Raw genomic sequence first — 19,492 nt, forward strand, 5'->3', positions numbered from 1 at the left:
GGAAAGCAATACTTTCCTAATTAAGAGAAAATAGTGTAAAGTTTCAGCTATTTTGAATTATTTAGAAATGTTTAATTTCGTCAAAGAGAAACGTTTCCAATTATAGAAATGAGAAAATAAAAACTGCAACTACTGTTAAAAAACTGCGACTACGCCCCGTTTTGGTAAGCTAATTTTCTGTCTCCAGATGTTCAAAGTCTAGAACTTAGCTAAATTTCGAGCTCGGAAACCGGTCCTTAAAGTAATCAATTCGATGTGGCTTACTTACTGGATTAAGTGAGGTTTACATTAGTCAAGTTTTCTTGACTTTTATTCAAGGAAACTCGACTAATGTAGACCCCCCACTTTACTAGCTATTATCTCAATGACTCAGCAACCCGTAAAGGATAGCATGAAAGCCTACCAGCTTGTTGCAAGTTTCCAATCAATCCAATGCACTGGAATCATCTTCTATAATACACTCTTCAATTATGAGTAGGCTGAGTAGAAATTATAAGCCAAGCCATTAACAAAAAATCTGGTGTGGCGCACTCACACAATTTTCCTTGCCGTTATGAAAATTGATCAACTGACGCTAGTGTTCCCGCGCAACTCAAGTCTACTATTTAAAGATCTAAGCCAGCTGGTGACAGGACAATAACGCTGCAGACACACGAAGTCTGCTATTTCTTCATAGTAAATGAATTAATAGAATCAACAGTTGCCAACAGTTTGCAATTGAATAATCACATTTTCTCAAACTTGCAGCTTATTTTCAATTTTAGGTGAAAATGTTACAAGACATTAATTGTAGAGATTTTCATGCTCAATCTTTTCCACTTGAAATTTTTTGTTTAAACTGTATCTGAAGCCTAATAATTGGGAATCTAAATTCAAATTTTACATAGATGGGGCGGAACTCCTGACATTTTTACAGATATGGGACTTGTGGCAGTTGATAGAGCTTATCAATGACTATTCTAGGCATGAATTTGATCAAAATCGTTGGAGCTGTTTTCGAGAAAATTTCTCGAAAAACCCTGTTTTCCACAACATTTTCGCTGCCATCTTGAACTGCATTTGATCGAAATTGTTCGTGTCGGATCCTTATAGTGTAAGGACCTTAAGTTCCAAATTTCAAGTTATATCGTTAATTGGGAGATGAGATATCGTGTACACAGACGCACATACACTCATACACACAGACACACACACACACACACACACACACACACACACACACATACAGACCAATACCCAATAACCACTTTTTTGGACTCAGGGGACCTTGAAACTTATAGAAATTTAGAAATTGGGGTACCTTAATTTTTTTCGGAAAGCAATACTTTCCTTACCTATGGTAATAGGGCAAGGAAAGTAAAACATTGGACAATATCTAGTCTTTTTATTCAGCAACCTATGGATAATTTTCACAACTACTCAGAGCGGAAAATATTGAATTAATTACTTCTGCATATTAAACCATTTGTTCTTCGTTACTCATGTATTTCTCTAATGATCATGAAATACTGTACTGGAATTATAAGTTACAAGTTCAAGTTGAATAATAACAACGATACTAACCTGCATTGCAAATATTTTTCCATCACTGCCCGGTTCACCTCCATCAGCTTGCATGATGTCATCTCATCACCATCTGCAACACAACATTAAATAAATTAAAAATCCACAGATGAAAATTAATGAGAAATTGAATTTATTCAAATGCTAATGAATAATTATTATTATTAAACGATAATCCAAATTAAATGCTGTAAATCACCCTGAAGACTTCTGCTACTGCAAATATTGACAACAGGGTTAACAGCTATAGTGAGGTCCACGTTATAATGGCAGTGTTTCATTAGCAATGGTATTGCTATCCTTGTCCATCATCCAACAAAGCTGATAGCGCTATCTCTTCCTCGCTTTGCTTTATTGCCAGATCGTCTATTAACAATGTAGAACTAATAATTGATTAACAAAATATTTTATCTCAATCATTAATTAAGATTCATTATGAAATTATTGGAAAATATAATTTCTTGTTAAAATAAAATATAGTTGATTATTTTAAACGAGAATGAACAGTTACCGGCTATAGAAGGCATTGATAAGACAGAGGATCGGCAATGTTGTTCAGCTATCTTGCTCCACTGCCACTATAAAGGTGGGTACAGATATACGCGCCGCGAACATGAGCAATTCACTTTTAATCAGCTGATGCCAAGCTTTTTATATCTGTATCTTACCGTTTCTGTAAAAATACAGATATAGTCAGCTGATAACTATACATGAGCAACATTAACATGAGCAATTCACTTTTAATCAGCTGATGCCAAGCTTTTTATAACTGTATCTTACCGTTTCTGTAAAAATACAGATATAGTCAGCTGATTAAAAGTGAATTGCTCATGTTCGCGGCGAGTATATCTGTACGCACCTTAACGTGAACCTCGCTATAGATGAAAATTCGATGAGCGCTACTACTATCCAAAAATTATTTGCCAGCCCGGGGAATCGAACCCGGTACCTCCTAATTGCTAGTCAGGTATGCTCACCCTCACACCAAACTGACAATCTCTGGATAGCAGTGCTCATTTTAACCGAAGCTATAGCGGCCAGCCAGTCTAGAGATAGAAATTGCATTTTTTCAAATGCTAATTGATGAATAATTTATAATTATTAAACGAAAATACATATTAAATGCTGTAAATAAACTCTATGAAAAGAATATTGGAATAGATGAGTGACAAATAGAAACATCCCAAAGGTTTAAAAGCCACATAAAAATCGTAGGCCTGATTAGAGAAGAGAGACGGGTCTCACATTGCTGGCTATAAGGTTACCTTCACTAGCTCTTGAGTTGTACCATAGAGAAACGATAGCATAAGTAGATATCCCATGGTATAGGGCGTTTATGTCGCAACTTTTACTGTTATCTCAAGCCGATAGTCCACTTATTTCTTTCCCGTGAAGCTTTATGACGCTGGTAGTCTCTCATAATGTGCCGTTTATACACTCTTACCCGGTCAAAACAGTAAAAATCGACAATAATAGACAGTAAACGGCTTGAGATAACAGTAAAAGTTGCGACATAAATTCCCTATACCATGGGATTTCTACTTACGCTATTGTTTATCTATGGTTATGCTCTCCTAAAAGTTATAGTGAGGTAAACGAAATGTGGAGGAAGATATTAGGAAGTGGAGGAAGATAGGGGAGCGGCGTTGCCGACTCTCTGCCTTGCCACTGCCTTCAATAGAAGATAGCTGAGCTGATACCGGTATATTCAATGTAATATCAACTGTTCATTCTTGTTTATAATAACCAACTATATTTTATTCACCAAGAAAATTATATTGAATGCTTCAAGGATTTAATAAATTTCCATAATTGAGACTGCATAATTAAATTTCCATAATTGAGATTTAATAATGAAAGAATGAATGAATATTTACTGGAAATATAATTTAAGAGCACCACGCGACGTCTTTCCCTATTCAATATTGCAGGCATTTTCTGAAATCGCCCAGCTTACAAACTGATGAGTCTATCAGTACGGTCGCGGTCTCACAAGTTGATCCCTGGACCGATTTACCCTTTCCACAGCATCAACACGCTATAAGTTAATGCATTAACAGCCGTGAGCCAGCTGAGCCACAGTATACATACAGTATGAAAACTTGGCTAATACCCTGACGCAAAAATCCGCCATCTTGTTAGGAAGCGCCGCATTGTAATAGTATTGATGGTGGGTTCGGATCACTTTAATGATCCAGATCAATTGATCTCGTTCACTGCCACGAGCCAATCAGAAGACCAGGATTGGAACTTCCCAAGGTCACGTGACGTGTCTAGTATTGGGGTCATGTAAAAAGCATTGGTTAGATAGGCGTTTGATTACAAGTTTCCATTCTGTACCTATTCTGTGGCTGAGCTGTTGCCTGCTATTTGAGTCAACCAGACTATAGTGAGGTCCACGTTATAATTGCAGTGGAGAAAGATGAGAGAACAGCGTTGCCGATTCTCTGCCTTGCCACTGCCTTCTATAGAGGATAGAAGGCAGTAGCAAAATAGGTATGACCTATACCTATCGGTACCTAAAAAGTAGGTACCTGTATCAGCTTTGATAGTAGCTGATGCAGGTATATCTGATGTAATATAACTGTTCAATCTCGTTAAAAATAATCAATTATAATTCATTCATCACGAAAATATAATTATGTTCAATGATTCAATAATAGATTTTCAAAATGGAATATTTTGTCAAGTATAATTCTACCTTGTTAAAAAACCGATCTGGCAACATTACAGAGCTAGAGAAGGAAAAAGCGCTAACTGCTTTGTCAAATTATTCATTTATTCGTATGGCTTTTATCGGCAGAGAGATCCTTTCGGATGTTCTGTCTTGCCGTATTACCCAATGTCAAATGATAGGAACTGATAATATCAAATGATAGACAAGGATAGCAACACCAATAATAATCAAATACTGCCATTATAACATGGACCTCACCATAGTACATGGAATCAAACAAACATTGCAGATTGCAATTCGCCAATTTCTTAACTGGATCACATTTTGCAGTATGATGACAATATACGAGCACTATTATATTTATAATCTAGCATGGTAACAAGCTTACCTACAGCTTAGTTTACCAAGTTTAGCCTAGGCCTAGCCTAGATAAGATTGGACTTCTTTATTCATGTATTATAAAATATATAGGCTACTCAAATCAAAATAGCTTTTTCTTCACAAAAACATAATGCGAATTTATAAAATTCATTTACACATTCAAAAGTGAATACTCTCCACAAAGACTTGATTCTGTGAGTGGAGAGGGAGTTCTTTCAAGTTGATTAAGACTATGTTCTCATGTTTTGTACATATTATAATTAAAACTATTATAATTGAATTTATTAACATTCTTCAACAAATCAAAGAATATAAATTGTACACAAAAAATTCATACTAGATATAAGAAGTATTATTATATGAATAGTAGCTTAATGGGTATCCTTAATGGGTAGCTTAATAGTATCCTTCAAGGCAAGATAAACAGCAAGAGAAAACCGGGTCGAAGAAGAATATCTTGGTTGGCAAATCTGAGGAAGTGGTTGGGTAAAACATCAGTAGAACTCTTCCGAATCGCAACCAACAAAATCAAGATAGCCATGCTGATAGCCAACATCCGGAACGGATAGGCACTTAGAGAAGAAGATGAAGCTTAACGGGTATAGTACTCATTAGAAATTTCGAAATCACTATGAGATCAAATTCTGAATAAGAAGGCGGATTGAATCAGTTGCTCTGCAGCATCCCTGCCAATTTCTAATAACCATCTACTCAAATGTTGCTCGTAGGTGTTAATGCTGTAATTTTTTGACGTTTTAGATTATTGGGAACGTTTCTATACAATATATGACAAATGTATCTACTATAATTTTTAAAGCAGTTATGCAGGAGTCGGGGGATGGGCAATACCATATGCTGTTAGAATTTATCGATGATTCTTTTGAGTTGTGAAGCGTCGCAACCATAGCCCACCTCTAATACAAGGGCGCGGCCTACGATATTGCAACGTCGCAGTGTAGGCCTAGAATCTAATAGATGATTGGTGAAAAAGATTAGCTGGTATTTTTTACCAATCATGTATTAGATTCTAGGCCTACACTGCGACGTTGCAATATCGTAGGCCGCGACCTTGTATTAGAGGTGGCTATGGTATCAGTCATCTCTTCCTAAAACAAGACACCAAACTTCTGTTCCTATTCCAGTAATGGCATTGAAGAAAGATAGGAGAACAACGTTGCCGATCCTTAGTCTTGTCAATGTCTTCTATAGACGGTACCTGCTATTACGGTACTTCTGCTACTGCAAATATTGACAACAGGGTTAACAGCTATAGTGAGGTCCACGTTATAATGGCAGTGTTTCATTAGCAATGGTATTGCTATCCTTGTCCATCATCCAACAAAGCTGATAGCGCTATCTCTTCCTCGTTTTGCTTTATTATCTGGCAATAAAGGTGGCTATGGCAATACCAAAGTTAATTAGATATTTTGTATTATGAGTATGAACCAAATTATTGAATATCAAGTGTTTGTTTTAGTATATGTAATTCATTAAAACTCGTATGTAAAGCTGTCTAATATTGAAAACTTGAAACTCTTGGTAAACAAGATTAGATGGGTAGTGATAGTCTCGCCTGAGACAAGTTTTGATGATTGCTCGCTGTGCCACCGCCACCGGCTCCAAGGCAAACGAGGAGGCTCCACCCCAAGCTATGATACCATACATAAGATCTGACTGGATATATGCGCAGTAAAACTGGCTTAGAAGAGGCCTGGGAGATATTTACAAAACCTAATAGAACTGGATAACATTTCAAAAAAAAAGTAAATTCGTATGACTTTTGTTGGTGGGGAGTCCCTTGCGGGAAGGTACCACCGCCTGAATATATAATTTAAGCCGTCAATGGGCCTTTCGACTGTCATACTTCAGCCGGGTCCGACAGTTTAACGTGCCCATCCGATAACACGGGAGTGATCTAGTTAAAAAACTTATGGCTAAAAAACATTTCAAAATAGACAGGTTACACAGGTATGTGACAAGACTCACCTGTCATGTCCTACTTGGAGGCTTCGGGTGATGACAGAAGGGTGGATGACGTCACGATGCCCGCCCGCCCAGCTCACATCAGCATCCATGCATTGCAGTCATCAATCTCCACCCACCTCCACCAATCTCTGCTGCATACCTAGAACAAATAATAAAATACATTGAAATTTATGGAACTCTTTTTTCGATTAGGTATGGGTTTTTGCAACATATTTTGTATTCCATAAAGTTTACATAACCTTTACTATAATGATCAACATAAGCATTCATGCATTGCACTCGCACACTATACTAATATCTTACACAATATTGATCTAGCTAAATCGCTTCTCGGTCAACTCTAGACCACCAGACCAGTTTCAATCCAGACAACGGGATTGGTGGTCGACTATTGTCTACTATAGTGAGGTCGACTTTATAATGGCAGTGGTGAAAGATAGGACAACAGCGTTGCCGATTATCTGCCTTGCCGATGCCTTCTATAGAGGATAACTGATACCGGTATATCTGATGTAATATTAACTGTATATTCATGTTAAAGATTATTATTGATGGTTCCAAGTAAGTTGTAAACCACAGGAAAAGATTGAAAATCAAACAACTGAACGTAAAAAAGAATCATAGCAGTTAAGTATATCATTTGTATTGAATAAAAAGAATTTGAAATGTCACAACCACTTCTTCACAGTAACGAAAAACTAGTATCGGTTATTACACCATTCTCAACCTACAGTCAGCGCTGTTTACTGGATAATCAGTTTCAACAATCCAAGCTCTTTTTCAAATAGTTGTGTCAACTACAAGTATTTTGAGGCAAGACAGATGTCTGTCCACTCAATTTATTCAACTTATTTGGAAATAAAAATAATAAGACAGAAACAGACATAGAATATTATAAAACATTATCAGCATGTGAGCGTCTATTCACCAATTTATTACTGCAAGAGGCTATCTAATAATAATGTAATATCAGCTCAGATTCTAAATCAACTAATCCTATATTTATATAACATAGAGGAAAGGGTAAGAAGTAAAACTCATTTCAAATAATTATAAAACACTTCAACGATTTGATTTTTCTTTTTTTTTTTTGAGAGAGAGAAAAATTTCTCAAACTACTGACTTTTGTTACGATATGCACCCAATGATGAACGAAATGAAATATTAAAATAGTTAACAATAGAATCTTTAGCACAACATATACTTGGTTAACAGTGTTGATTTCATAACAAGTTATGTATTCTCGTGGAATTAATCACGGATGAAATTAAACCGGGTTTTGAGCAACCGGCACTATGGTATTTATAACTGATGTTACAAATCTCAGATTCAATAAACGTTTGAGACAATCAGCATAATATTTGTCACAATTTTTAGCAATCATTTTGCTTTTTGACAATTAACGTTTCACAACGACGTTCATGACATCAAATTAATTTGTTTTCTCCCGGTAATGATTATTAGAAGTGACATCTCACAACAACGTTTATCACATCGAATGAAATTGTTTTCTTCTGGAGATGATTATGATGCCAATCAAATTCCACGACTTGTGCTTAGGTGCGGGATGATTGCAAATCAACGTGATTCGAACCCATGACCAGACTGGAGTTGCGACGCTTCACAACTCAAAAGAAACGTCAATAAATTCTAACAGCATTTATTTATTTTATTTATTCATTAATTGTGCAAAACACTATAACCATAATTTAGTTATGACATTGGAGGAAAAACTAGGCTGAACTGTACTATTTCTCTCCAAAAATTTGATAGAATGTTCAGCATTGCATTCGTAATAAGGTGCGTACAGACTTGGGCGCCATGAACACGCGCATTTTGCTTTTCATCAGCTGATGTTATGCTTATTATATCTGTATCTTAATGTTTCTGTACAAATACATATAAAATAAGCATAGCATCAGCTGATGGAAAGTCAAATACGCGTGTTCGTGGCGCATAAGTCTGCACACCTAAACAAGTTTGATTTGTAGTACCTCATTAACTAGAGCTACTTTTCAACTTGCATGTTCTTCAGTAGAGTTTTATCAACATCACTTTGCTCCAAATCATATTCAACAATATACGAGCACAAGCGCATCATACGTAACCCACTCTGGATATAAGCTGCACAGCCTATTATAGGCCTACAAGAAATATTTGAAGCTCAACATTACATCATACAATTTCAAGGTAAAGAGCATGTTAAACAACACTCACCAGCTGTTAACAGCCACACTTGAAGGCTCTGGTCGATGACTCAAGTCACATGAGGATGTCCTCCAGCTCATATCAGCATCGATGCATTGCACTGAGAAACGTTGTCATGTATCTCCACCACCACCAATCTGGTTCAAACCTAGAGAAAATAGAAATACTGAAATGTATTGAACATCTGTAAAGTTAACAAACACATTTAAAATACTAATCGTTTTAAATACATTGAGATCATAATGGAGCGGCGATGGTAAAGTGTATCAAAGAAGGTAGCTGAGGCCCGGTTGCACAAAAGCCGGTTAATTTTAACCTTGATTAATTTCACGAGAAGCAATTAGAGAAGGCCTTCTTGATAAGACGGTTTCTCTGATTGGTTCTCGTGGAATTGAACACGATTAAAATTTAACCGGCTTTTGTGCAACCGGTACTGAGTGTTGAAACTTAATGCATGTCATAACCTCAACCTTTGGACAACATTAATTTTTCATCAACATTTTTTGAGAGAAATAGTACAGGCTCAGCCTAGTTTTTCCTTCCATGTCATAATTATATTATGATTGTAGCATTTTGTACAATAAATGAATAAAATAAATGTATTAAAATGTGTTATTAAAACATGGTGAAGTAGGAAAGTAGAAAAGGGTGGAAGGTAGAAAAGAAAGTGGAAAAATATCTAGATACATTCATTTATACAATCATTCGGAGTTACACAGCTTCTAGAAAAGTACCACAGGCTAAAAACCAAAACTATTTCAATTCTAATTTATACAACCGTCAAAATGTAGCTGAGTTATAAGTCACTTTCACATTGTTGACTTACACTCCAATTTACAATCCAAAACAAACAAAAAACATGAATTATTTCCAACACTCTCAACCTTCTCTGATACTCTCAAACTTCGCCGCTCCACCAAGTTTTTAATCCCAAGTGCTTAATTAAGACCTCTAAAGTACGCTGCACACGGGGACATCAATCATCAATCAATTTTTATTCCAATCGACACAATACAATATACATAAAAGAAATGAAAACCCAAAACAATCACTGTAAAAATAGATTTCCAATGAAATACAAAAACAGGCTTCACGGCGGGAACAATAGTAGCATCCACTAGCTGTCGTGGGATCACGGAATTGGAAATGACATGTACATTTGAGTTACGGACATTCTCAATTCCGCGTTCCCTCGACAGCTAGTGGAAGCTACTATTGCCCCTGTGATGCTGACAGATCACTTACAACTGATAATCTCATGGGCAGAAGCTTAAATCCAGCGCTATAAAACTATCAATATTTCAAAACAGACTTTATTATCAATAAATCAGTGGTTTTTTGACAATTTCTTAGTCTTTTTCATTCAATATGAATAATTACCACAATATCAATTTCTCAACTACACAAAAAAGACTTTGAAAGAGTTGAAGTTTGTGAAATTATTATTGTGGACTCTACACTTTTAAATTCGCCCCGATAATCTTAAAGGATCGATGTCAAACGAGGCAAATGACAGAAGAGGCCTGCGACAGTCGAGGCCAGCGACGGTAGATACCTGCGACATTTGAGGCCAGCGACCGTAGAGGACTCCTGAAAAAGAGTCTTCAAATGTCGCCTGTGTCAGACGACAGTTGAGGACTCTTTAATTTTTGAACAGCCCCGACAGTTGAGACCTGCGACCGTAGAGGACTCCTAAAAAAAAGATTCTTCAAATGTCGCCTGCGTCAGGCGACAGTTGAAGACTCTTTAATTTTTGTACAGCCCCGACAGTTGAGACCTACGACCGTAGAGGACTGGAAAACAGTCCTCTACGGTCGCAGGCCTCGACTGTCGTCGGTCTCGACTGTCGCGCCCCCTTCTTAAATAATGGTTCAAGGGTGCTTAAAGTTTTGCTTGACTGAGCACAGTTTCAATTCGTTCTTTAAACGTCTATGAAATGAAATAATTCTTTATTAGGCGGAGTTAGGACTTTCAAGTCCTCTCTACCACTCAACCTTGTTGAGGTTAAGATTGAATAAATACAAACTTCAATTTAAGAATTTTTATACATAGAAATCGAAAAGTCGCGCACATCAATACCCAATCAGGCCAATAGGCCTGGTTGCACAAAAGTACCAATCAGAGGTGTTTTTGATAAGATGTCTTCTTTGATTGGTTCTCATGGAATTAATCACGATTAAAATTTAACCGGCTTTCGTGCAGCCGGCACATTATGTAATAAGGTCATCTACATGTGAGCGACTTTTTATTCTCTATAGAATAAAAACTTCAATAGGGAAGAACGCTTCAAAAATCGTCTCTGAGTATCAAACATGTCAAGAGAAGGTTCGTTTCCGTTTAAGCGACTGCATCCGACGATTGAGAAAGAAATACATAATTATGACATTTTTCACATTCATTCTAAAAATAGGCCTACATGAACACTCCCATAAGAATAAATGGTATTATTTCTCAGTAGTTGGTCGTGGTCGCATGAATGAAAAAGTACCTTGAACATTTTTGCATTAATTAATCACAGCACTAACCTGCTTTTCAAAGTTTTCTCAAATCCATGTCCGATTCTGCTTCTCTCAGTTCCACGTGAAAACCATCTGTAAGATAAAAATGTAATTGTAAAATCAATTTAATTTTAATTGTAAGTACAATCTAAAAGGAATAAATACTGTATCCTCTAACTACCAAAACCTTAAGATATCTACTTCAAAATAAAGTAGCAACTAGATGTGGTGTTTTATTCTTACATATAATTCTTGTTTTTGTTTTCAATGTTGAACAGTTTGCTACAATAGTAAACAAACCTCAGTGATTTGAACCCTATTCCTTGAGCAGCCTGCACACAGGGACAATAATAGCTTCCACTAGCTGTTGTGGGAACGCGGAATTAGTAAAATCCCACACTCAAATGTGCATGGCATTTCCAATCCCGTGTTTCCAATCCAGCTAGTGGACTCTTAGGCCGCATCTACATATTGACCCAACGAATGCAAATGTCAGCTAGCGTGAGTGTGTGGATGGGTGGTTTGCCAACGCTGGCTACCGCTGGTCTTCATTGGGGACTGGTCACATTGCAGGCTGGGCCAGCGACTAAGCAAAATGTAGACTAGAGATTATGCCGCATCCACATGTTGGCCCAATGAGGACCAGCACCAGTGTGTGAATTGGTGGTTTGCAAGCGCTGGCCTAGATGTGGAATAGGCATTAGGCTGGCCACATCAAGCTAGGTAACTAGTGGGTCGCCGGAAAGCAATCATTGGCGGCCGAGTGTGAAAAGCATGCTTGGGGCACCAGTGAGACACCAGGATTGGTGGTGACCCGAGTGAGACACCAGCCGGGTCAACAAATCTGGTGGTCGGCCGCCAGAAACAGGTGATCCTATATTGATGTGATACACGTTATAAAGTCAGCACATGATTAACATTGGTTTGCTATCTTTAAGCCAGTTACACACATCGATTTTCGGACGTACGATATTTTGCCGTCCTTTTTTTGTCAAGTAGTGTTTCAATCTAATAGAATTCATAAGGACAGCAAAAAATCGTACGTCCAAAAATCGATGTATAGCCCCGCACACACACATCTATTTTTGATCGTACGATATTTTTCCGTCCTTATGAATTCTATCAGATTAATCATAACTTGACAAACATCATCTGTTTAATCTGATAGAATTCATAAGGACGGAAAAATATCGTACGAACAAAAATTGATGTGTTTGTGCGGGGCTTATGTGTTAAGCTATAGTGAGGTCCACGTTATAATGGCAGTGTATGATTGACAATACTGTTGCTGTCCTTTTCTATCATACAACAAAACAGATAGCACTATCTCTCTCTAGCTTTGCAATGTCTGTTTTCCAAAATATTTTATTTTTACTTCTAACAGTGACTGTACACTGTCAGACAAACAATTTTCATCCGCCATTTTCATTCTTCATTCTATCAAAATACTTTATTACACAAGTCGTATAATTGATTTAAAATGTATTTTTGGAACAATTAAATAATTTTTAGACATTACCGTATGAGAAACACAAATCAAAATACCTGAAATTACATTTTAAAAGTTGATAAATAACCATCCTAGACTTCATCCATACTTCAGTGAGCCTACATGTAGGTTAGTAGGTTAGACCTACTCGTACCGGTATAAATAATATTGAAAGGTTATTTCAGAATTATTTCGATTGAAATTACTTATTTTTAATAGGATTTCTATTTTTATATTATTTTTTAAAGAAATTGTAGAAGAATATCTACCAAATAACTTAATTTCTGTTGTATTGAAATTCAGATTGGTGTGTCACAGCTTTTTAAATTAGCCGCCATTTCAGGTTTGTATAAAAATAAAATCTCATCTCAGTTCTGTTATGGAAGCAAATTTTTTAATCGAAATATGAAAAAATTATATCCTTGATTAATTTAACATTAAATTGATTATTTTATCTAGGAAATGATAATTATTATCAGATCAAATTTAATGGGATGAATTAATAATAATAATAATATCGAGTGACCTGGCTGGCTCAGGTCTGGTGTCAGAGTTTTCAGGTCGCAACTGATCAATTTCAGGGCCTCTGACATGACCTAACGACTGCTTTTTAGGCAGCCGGGACCGACGGCTTAACGTGTCCATCCGAAACACGGGAGTGGCCCGATATAAATATCTTGCCCGGGCCGGGATTTGAACCCGGACCTCTGAATCATAAAGCCAGCATCTGATCCACTCGACTACGGCCACTCCTATAGGATGAATTGAGTAACAATGATGTGTACACTCAGTGGCAAAATGGAGAGACAACGTGTTTCTCCTATCTTTCTTCACTGCCATTATAACGTGGACCTCACTATATCCTTGTAGCCTCTCAATAAACAAAGCAAATAGTTCTATTATTTTTCAATTCCACACCTTTACCAAACCAAATCCAAACCAAACAGATTTGGCATTAATGAAGGTTTGGAAAGGGATAGAGCCATCAGCTTTCTTTAATGACAAATAAGTCTAGTTAAACCAGTTACACACACATAGATTTTTGGACGCACGTTTTTTTGCCGTCCTTAAAAATTATAAATACTATTAACCTTATAAATTCTATTAGATTAAACAGCTGATGTCAAACATATTTGTCAAGTTCCCTTTAATCTGACAGAATTCATCATGACGGCAAAAAATCGAACGTCAAAAGAACCATGTGTGTGTAAACTGACTGGCTCAACTAGACTTATCTGTCATTAGTGAAAGTTGATGACTCTATCCCTTTCCAACTCTTCATTATTGCCAAATCTGTTTGGTTTGGATTTGGTTTGGTAAACGTGCGGAATTGAAAAATGATAGAACTATCTCCTTTATTTATTGAGAGACCACAAGGATAGCAAACTGCTGTTAATCAGACGCTGACTATAACTTGAATCTCGCTACAGCTAAAATAACAAGGCCTACAGAAAATTGTCATAAATCAAAGAAAATCATTTAAACAAAACATAGACTGACCTGTCAAGTGCCATACTTGAAGCTTGTGGTCCATGACAGGAGAACAGCTCAAGAGATCATAGCAGGGTGCCAAACTACGATGAACGAATGCACACAGATATTGAGTCATGGTTTCCACACCTCCAGCAAACAGCATCATAGCCTACCTACAACAAACAACAATATGTGGCATTGAAATTACCGACAATTCTACATCAGATTTTCATGAAACCAGCAGTGAATCAGGGGGCGCTTGAATGAAGTCAAATAACTTACTGTAAAAGAAACCATTTATTTTCCATTCAACAAGACTTTAAGTGGTTGTGATTGAAGATAGTCAAATATAAATGTGATAAATGTGATATTGAAGCTTGAATAGTCAAAGAACTTACTATATTACAATAGTTATTTGTTATATTTGTATATAAATATTTTTTACTATATAACAATTATTTTCATTCAACAAGACTTTAAGCGGTTGTGATAGAAGATATTTTTAAATTAATGAAATTAAATTATTCCCAGCAGCAATCATATCATTTGAAGGGAAATTGGAACTTGTGACTACAGTGAGGCCTACATTATAATGGCATTGGAGAAGGAGAGAGCAGCGTTGCTGATTCTCTGCCTTGTCACTGCCTTCTATGAAGGACAGCTGATACCGGTATATAATGGAATATTAAAAGCCGGTTACCGAGCTCGGGATTTAGCTAAGTCCTAGACTTTAAACAGCTGGAGTCAGAAAATTGGCTTTCCAAAACGGGGCGTAGTCGCAGTCATTGTCACAGTCACGTTTGAATCAAATTTCAAAAAACTAGAAAATTAAACACAAAATTGAAAAAATGGAAAATAGTGTAGTTTCTGCTATTTTGAATTATTTAGGAATGTTTCATTTCGTCAAAGAGAAACGTCTCCAATTATAGAAATGAGAAAATAAAGGGTAACATAAAAACTACGACTACGCCCCGTTTCAGAAAGCCAATTTTCTGACTCCAACTGTTTGAAGTCTAGAACTTAGCTAAATCCCGAGCTCGGAAACCGGCCCCAAGTGTTCATTCTTATCAAAATAAAATCAATTGTACTCTATTCTTCAAGGAGACATATTTTTCAGTGATTGAATAATACATTTTTATACTTGAGATTGATTATTCTGTTTATTAATTATATTTTTACATTGTTAAAGAACGACCTGGCAATGTTGAGGAGCTGGAAAAGGATAGTGATATCTGCTTTGTGGAATGATAGACAAGGATAGCAACACCAATGTTAATCAAATATTGTCATTAATAAGTGGACCTCACTATAGAAATTAATTATCTCAAAGATCTTGGTGGATTTCAAACCACTGAAAACTGTTTTCATAAACACATAAGTTGCATGCTAATTCTGGCCGAGAAGCGATCACCCATCCAACAGGAGTACAGAGCACTCGAGTACTACAGTTGAATTAAACCCTGATTAGCAGTTTAATACGCCTAAACACCTTGTCAACAATTCACATTAGGCCTCATTTACACCAGAGTTGTCAACTGAGTTTTCAACAAATTGCGGCAATTTGTTGCCAATTTCTTGAAAAGCACAGCCACATTTTGTCGTCAACTTGTGGAAATCCTAGTCTTCAAAAACAGTTTCCCATTCATTGTGGGAAACACAGAGAAAGTTGCCAACAAAATGTTTCCCTTCTACAAGTCCACGTCGACTACGCTCTCTGGACGAAAATTGACAACTTCTGTTGCTCAACATTTGAGAACAGCAACTTGTTTTCTACAAAACATTGATTTGGTATCTTTAGTATACTGTATTGATTTGACAGTATAGTATAAATTGGAAATTGGACAGTTTTGGGCATAAGCCTGTTGTGCCTTTCCTCATTTTAAGTATTTGTACACAATGTAAATGAATAACTAAATAACAACACTTTTGTTGCTCTACATTTGAGCACAGCAACTTTTTTCCTACAAAAATTGACAACTTTTGTTTTTTCTTTAAATTGGAAGATGGTCATATGATACATGATTCCGATACATGATTTCAAGAGAAAATATGGTGAAAACCGCACATCGATATTTCAAACCTTTCAAAAGTTATTCTAATTCAAAGATACTGGTAATCCATCTATCTATCATCTTCTATACTATAATGAATGAAAGAACTGGCTTATACACTTATACACGTGTAAAGGATAGGAAAATTATGTTTGACGCATTATCACGTCTGAACTACTGGACTGATTTACTTGAAATGTTGCATATAAATTCTATCAACCAAGAATTCTTATAGGCCTATTTTAAATTCTTCTAGATTTCATTACCGTACGTAAGTTTTCAGTTTGTTTCAAAAAGTTTTCAGTTTAAAGTTAAGATTCAGAATAGACCCTTACGAAGCAAGGGTTACCAGCTAGTCATCAATAATATTTAAAGGATTATTTTAATAAACTATGATGAAATTATTAGGATCCAACGGCATGAAAATGAAAAAGTCGCTCAGCTACTACTTGACAACACCCGTATGTTGCGCATATTGAAAAAAATCGAAGATAAAAGACCGATCCCTTCGAATTGTGTAGTGTTTTGAAGTAAAATGTGTAGTGGTGAAACGCAATTTCTTACTATCAGGATAGCAAAAAAAAAACGCTTTCATAGGAGCACATGCATATGAGCATTATTTGAAAGAATTGGTACAGCCTAACAAAGATTTACCCACAAAGATATAATGAAGGAATAAAACCGCCTAACTGAAAACCAATCTGGAGAAAAGCGGGTATATCTCACTTCAACGGAAGCTTTCAAGTGTTTAGTTTGACTGCGGTAACAGAGCTATACTTAGAATAAATAAAGAAAACATCAATCAAATAATCTATACTATAAAAAAAGGAAAGAACTGGCTTATACACGTACGGGATAGGAAAAAAATGCCTGAGGCATCATCACGTCTAAACTACTTGACTGAAATCAACTTGAAATGTTGCATAAATTATAAATAGATTCTTAATTAACCAAGGATGGTTCTAGGCCTACATCAAACTCTTCAAGATTCTACTTGGTGAAGTTTTCAGTTAGTCAAGTTTTAAAATAGACCCTTACGGAGCACGGGTTACCTGCTAGTTGAGAATATCAAAAGAAATCCGTAGAAGTAAATTTAAAATAAACTAAACCCTAAACTATATTAATCGACACAGTAGGATATAGGTCTAACGACAGTAAGCATTCAAAGACAAATTAAAGTATATAATTTATAAATTTGAAAATACATCTCAAACTTGACTCACTTGTCTCTATCTATAATAAAAAATAAATGGAGAAATTATCAAGCTAACTGAAACTTTTAATGAGATAACCAAATTAGAACTCAAACTAAATTAACCTCAACAGTCTCAACACTGAAATTGGAATCAATTTTATAGGTTAGGTGAACCGAAACAAAAGTTATATAGCCTTCCTAAACACTTCACATTTTAATAAATTATTAATGTATAATCAATTTTAAAAGATATTCAATTACGCTATTACAATAAATACGTAAATTAACAAGTAGTTAAAACCTGTTGATCTATGTAGGTCTAGCGACTATAGCTTTGACCATTATGTTTACTGAAACTCATTTCATAGATAAAATACTGAATGGAACATAATTAGCTCTCGACAATAATTTATTATTCAATTTTTATAGTTAGTTGAACTTTTATAGATGAACTGCAAATCACTAAGCCAATACGCCTTTCTCTATACAACTCAAAAGTTTCTGAAATCTCACGACCATATGCCAAATTTCTTAATGATAAAAGATTAAATATGAGTGAAGTACAGTACCTACTAAAATTTAAATCAGTGATAATGAAGTAAAATCACTGTAAATAAGGATTGAAAGTGGACTACGTGTGAAATGTGTCGATGATGAATAGCCTATGCTACGTGATCTTAGGTTTAGGTTTTCTAAATCATGATAATTATTTAGATTGGAACATTTTATTGTATAGTAGGCTATAGAAGCCCAGATAGTTTTTTCATAGTAATTAACTAATTAATTGAAACAAATAAGTTAGCAGGGTACTTACATTCTGCTTTCAAGTCTTCAGCAATTCTGACGAGATATTTGTGTAACCATTCATCCTCAACCTGTAAATTACAACATCTTAGGATATTTGTTACTGAAACAATATCTGATAGAATAAACTATTTATAATCAGAAACGTTTAAGACAGATTAAACATTCAGCAACGATTCAATACTCCTTCAAAAGGCCATAATAAACAACTATAACATTCACGCTCAAATCTGAATCATTAGATCTTGAAAACATAGTTGTTGAAAAAAAAATTTTTGAATTACTTTTCCAAGCCCAAAAGATGTTGGAAACATGAAACAAAATACTCGAACTCGATTTAAACAGAATAAGTTTGTATGTATGGAACAACAGAGTGAGAAAACACAAGAGAAATTTATAAGTATTTCGTATAAATAATGGATTTTCTTCAACATGGACATCTAATAACATAATATTGTAACAACTCACCTACTAATTTTGCAATTAAACCGGAAAAAATACTTCAAATTTTGATTTACGACGGTGCAAACAACACATGAACACAAGGAAGCAAGAAAAACAGATGAGCATCGTCTGCTCACAACATTGAGCTAAATAGCATCTGGAGGGAGCACTTACTACGTTCACTGGGGCTACTACTAAACACAGAGCTAAATAGCGAGAGGAGCACTCATATTGAATACTATGGTGATGTTCACGTTATAATGGCAATGTTTGATTAGCAATGGTATTGCTATAGTGAGGTCCACGTTATAATGACAGTGGATAAAGATAGAAGAATAGCGATGCCGATTCTCTGCATTAATTAATTATATTTCTACACTGTCAAAAACATAATTGGCACTGTTGTGGATCTAGAAAAGGATAGTACCACCGGCTTTGTCGAATGATAGACAAGGATAGCAAAACCAAATTTGATCAAATTCTGTCATTATAACGTGGACCTCACTATATCCTTGTCTATCATTTAAAAAAGCGAATAGCGCTATCTCTTTCTCGCGTTGCTCTGTTGCCAGATCGTTTTTTAACATTGTAGATTCACAAATTAATTAACAAAATGTTTTATCTTGATTATGGAATCATTGAAAAATATAATTTCTTGCTTGATAAAATATTAATGATTATTTTAAACGAGAATGAAGAGTTAATATTACATCAATAAGACGG

General features: G+C 35.6%; 1 long non-coding RNA gene across 1 annotated transcript; it reads right to left on the minus strand.

The window, feature by feature from the left end:
• Window positions 1-1,563: 1,563 nt before the first annotated feature.
• LOC120353897 lies at window positions 1,564-18,396 on the minus strand. Its single transcript, XR_005572686.1, has 6 exons — window positions 18,336-18,396; window positions 14,303-14,448; window positions 11,341-11,406; window positions 8,825-8,963; window positions 6,608-6,746; window positions 1,564-1,636 (listed from the first exon to the last, which is right to left on the minus strand). It is a non-coding gene; the product is annotated as an uncharacterized LOC120353897 (long non-coding RNA).
• Between the last annotated feature and the right edge of the window lie 1,096 nt (window positions 18,397-19,492).

Source organism: Nilaparvata lugens, chromosome 12, assembly GCF_014356525.2.
Source record: "Nilaparvata lugens isolate BPH chromosome 12, ASM1435652v1, whole genome shotgun sequence".
NCBI classification, from domain to species: Eukaryota; Metazoa; Arthropoda; class Insecta; order Hemiptera; family Delphacidae; genus Nilaparvata; species Nilaparvata lugens.